The sequence below is a fragment of the Mastomys coucha genome, unplaced genomic scaffold, assembly GCF_008632895.1.
Source record: "Mastomys coucha isolate ucsf_1 unplaced genomic scaffold, UCSF_Mcou_1 pScaffold14, whole genome shotgun sequence".
NCBI lineage: Eukaryota > Metazoa > Chordata > Mammalia > Rodentia > Muridae > Mastomys > Mastomys coucha.
In genome coordinates, this window is record NW_022196896.1 from 62,437,424 (window position 1) to 62,441,681 (window position 4,258).

The window sequence follows — 4,258 nt, forward strand, 5'->3', positions numbered from 1 at the left end:
GAGAGAGCCAGTTGGGGTCTCAAGAGACTCAGGCAATTGGTAGAGCAGCATACAGGCTGTGGCCCGGCAGGCAGCAGGCAGGCAGCAAGCAGGAGCCTGCAGCCAGGAGGTCCTGTTTCCCTCCACCACCCTAAGACTGGAGAAAACAGGGACCCAGTGGCTTCCGCTGCCCCTCCTTTGTTTTGCAGGGATCTGGGCAGCCTCTGAAAGGTAATCAGGGAGGGGTAATCCTCTCCCATTCCATCAAGTACTGATACTTGCCTTCTGTAGTGCGCCTCCATGCCTTAACCTTATACTCTTCCCCGCTGGCCAACCGCTCGGCTACACCAAAGTAGTTGGCCATACACGACTTGAGGGCAGACTCATCTCCACTGGAGCTGTTGATGCTTTCACCCTGTTGCTCAGGGCCTGCAGCTCCCTCTGCACTGTCTGCGACCGTGCCTTGCCCGTCCGGCTCAGCCGCCTGACGCTTTGTCCGCAGGGTCTGGTGGGCTTCGGCTGCCCGCCTCCTCTTACGGCTGCCTGCTGTCCTGGGATTGTCGGAGAGGCTGGTGGAGGCCTCTCCAGCAGAGCGGGAGGTGCTGGCAACTTGGGTAGAATCCACATCTGAGAAGTTCTGGCCCGAGCTGCCACTTTTTAAATTCTGGATTTCATCCGGTGTGAAGCCGAATATACTGGCCAGGTGGCGGTCTCTGCTCTGGGCTGAGGCGAAGGCACTTCTGGGAATAGCATCTTCCAGCGAAAACTTTGATCTTTTTCTTCTACAAACTCGCTTTTTCTGCTGCTGGGATTTCGGAGGCAACGAACCAGGCTTGCTCTTTCCTTTCTTCCGACGCTGCTTAGAGGTCCCTCTGTTACTTGGCATCAGTGCCCTGTTCAGAAGCAGTTTCTGGGAATCTAGCTGTGTCTTAGAATTCAGTCTAGTACAAGATGGAGACTATGTACAGGACAGGAGCCTCTGAAGCCAGCGTGGCCCCAAACAGTGGGAGTTCTGGGGAGAATTTAGGCCCACACAACAGGCCCAGGTCACCTGCTAGCCGTCAGGCAATTCCTACTGCCTTACCCTCAGGCACCTAGAGGAAGCTTTAAATCATCACCCATGGCCGACAGGTGCCGCGCATAAAAAGCCCCTCCCCCACCTCTCCCTCACCCTCTGTCTCCATCTCTCCTTCCGGCTCTGTCTCTCTCTCTCCATCTCTCTTTTTCATTTCCTTTCTTTGTCTTCTTGTCTGTCTGCTGACGGCCTTTCACTCTCCCCTCCCCCAGTAAGCCTCTTACACTAGACCTGTTGCTTGGGCCCCCGCCCAAGATACCTCACCCCTTCGTCGCATTTATCTCAACATCACTCACGTGTGTGCTTGTCTCTGATTCCCAGTCCGCAGGGGAAAGGGGAGAGATACGGCCCTTTACTCAGTGAGCGCCCATCATCTGTGACATGCTATCTGGAGCCTCTGATTGCTTGGGTTGCAGGTGTTTAGGGGAGCATGGTAAACTTCCACAAGGGAAACACGAGGATCACAGAGTCATATAAGGCTGCCTGTCAATTTCCTAGAGCCTGGGTACCTAGGAAGCATGTTAGACTCTTTTAAGGAGAGAAAGGATAACAGACACCCAGACAGGCTCTCAGTGGGGTGTCTGCCATTTTCCGTGTCAATGAGCATTAGGAAGTCAGCTCTGGGGCCTGAGAGACAGCTGCAGATGGAATCACATGGGCAGCCTCTGGGCTGGGATCTAACACACAGGAGGTCCTGGCCCTGCACTTAGGAACAAGCTAGACAGCTTTCGGGCAGTGCAGAGATGGGCAAAGGTGAGGTCAGTGTAGAGCCAAAGGGGGGAGAGGCAGTGCCTATTCCACCCCATCAGCGAAGAAGTCTCCTTCTCACACAGCTGTAGAGAACAACTCTCACACTCCAGTTGAAAATGCCAGCACCTGACTAATACTAATACAGATGCAGATACTTACAGCCAACCATCGGACTGAGACCGAGGACTCCGATGGAAGAGCTAGGGGGAAGGAATGAAGGAGCTGAAGGGATTTGCAACCCCATAGGGAGAACAGTATCAACTAATCCAACCCCTCTGAGCTCTCAGGGCCTAAACCACCAACCAGAATATGCATGCATGGAAGGATCCGTGGCTCCAGCTACATAGGTAGCAGAGGATTGCCTTGCCTGGCTTCAGTGGGAGGGTAGGCCCTTGGTCCTGTGGAAGCTTGATGCCCCAACGTAGGGGGATACTAGAGTGGTGACATGGGAGGGAGTGGGTGGGTAAAGGAGCACCCTCATAGAGGCAGAGGGGAGGGGGAATGGGATTTGTGGAGGGAAGACTGGGAAGGGGGACAACATATGAAATGTAAATAAATAAAATAACAGCTGGGCAGTGGTGGTGCACACCTTTAATCCCAGCACTTGGGAGGCAGAGGCAGGTGGATTTCTGAGTTTGAGGCCAGCCTGGTCTACAGAGTGAGTTCTAGGACAGCCAGGGCTACACAGAGAAACCCTGTCTCAAAAAACCAAACCAATTAACCAACCAAACAACCAACCAAACAACCAAACAAACAAAAATAACAGTAAAAAATGGAGTTTAAAAATGAAGTCTATTCTATACCATTCAAAAGATATCCCAGCTTATAAAGATTTAACAATGAGACCTATCTGTCCCCCACAAGTTTAGGAAATGAACCACTTTTGTTACATAACAGTAAGTTTCCTCTGAAACTGAAACATTCCACCCTGCAGGGGGTGGGGGTGGGGGACACCTCAGCCAAAAGGCAAACGATTCAAAGTAGCATCAAGAAGTCCCTGAAACAGACCCGATTCACTAGGCCCCTCCCTCCCAAGAGTAAGAAGACTGCGGAAAGTTTGCAGCTGAGCCAAGCTACAAAGACTACTCTGAGATTAGATTTGCGTGGAAGAAGCATAAATATGATGAGCTGCCTGGAAGAGGTTTAGACTAGCTGAGTCACTTAGAAAGAACACTCTGTAACCTGTTGAGCTGCTTTATCACAAGATTTGAAAAAAAAATTGTGCATGTGTGCCTATGTACGCATGTGTGTGTGCATGTGTATGTGTATATATCTGTGGACATGCATGTGGACATATATGTGTAATTGCAATTGCTCATGCAGGCATTTGTGGAGGCCAGAGGCTGACATAAGAATGTTTTCCTCAATTGCTTCTCCACTTTAATTAATTAATTAATTAATTAATTATTTCTTTTCATCAGTGTCTCATTGAATCTAGATCTCACCATTTTGGCTATGCTAGTGTTGGAAACAAGCAAAAGAAACTTATTCTAAATATTATCACTTCATTTTTCCTATTTAATCCTAGGGAGACACTAAATTCAAGGTCCTGGGTCCTAGGGGAGCTGGGGACACCCCAATAGCTGAGCAGCTTCTGCTGTAAGGAAACACTTGTCTGAGTCCAGACATCCCAGGGACAGCTTTGCCACCTTGCTGGCAGGGTCAGACTAAGTTCATGTTCTCAGGCCCAGGGACTCGCTCCTATCCTGATTGATGGAAACTCCGTTGCTCAACCTTTTATGTCAGGATATGATTAGCCAATGGTTACAGGCCCTGGCTTCATGGTTTCATCCTTCCAGTCAGTATGTTGCACAGTATGTTTCTGCAGGGTTGTAGTTCAGCTCTTGAGTCTCTTCTGTGACCCTGATTGATCAGCAGTGGCTTGATTGCAATAATATTTTTGTCATCTGCATTGACCAGATGTGTGAGTTTTGTTGGATATTGGATTTAAGCAAACCCCACAAGACTAGCTGGTCAGCAATCTCTGGGAAACTTCTTGTCTTTGTCCTCTTTCTCAGTACTTTGGTTATAGGCACATACTGCCACCTCCAGCCTTCATGTGAACACTGAGGACCTCAACCCATGACTTCATGCTTGCATAGCAAGCACCTCATGCACTGAGCCATCCCTACAGCCCCCAAGATCTTATATTGTCACCCAGAACACACAATTACCAGAACTTTATGAAATAATTCTTTCTCTAACTTCCAATGGTTCAGTCTTAGTAGTTTTCTAGATGGTCCTCAACTTGCAATGAGGTTTTATTCAATAGACCCATTGGAAATAGAGTAAGTTGAAAACAGGTAGTGTACCCTACTCACTGAACTTCTGAGCTTGGCAACATGGTGCTCTATGGAGTATCAGCTGTCTGTCTTCATGACTACATGAGTGGCTGAGACCTGGGACTCACTGCCTCTGCTCAGCACAGCAACAGTACATACCAACATCCCTAGC

The 4,258-nt window shown here is 49.2% G+C and overlaps 1 pseudogene; it reads right to left on the reverse strand.

Moving 5' to 3' along the window:
* Nucleotides 1-214: 214 nt before the first annotated feature.
* The window catches only part of LOC116089415, a 17,225-nt pseudogene continuing 13,181 nt past the window's right edge, over nt 215-4,258 (reverse strand).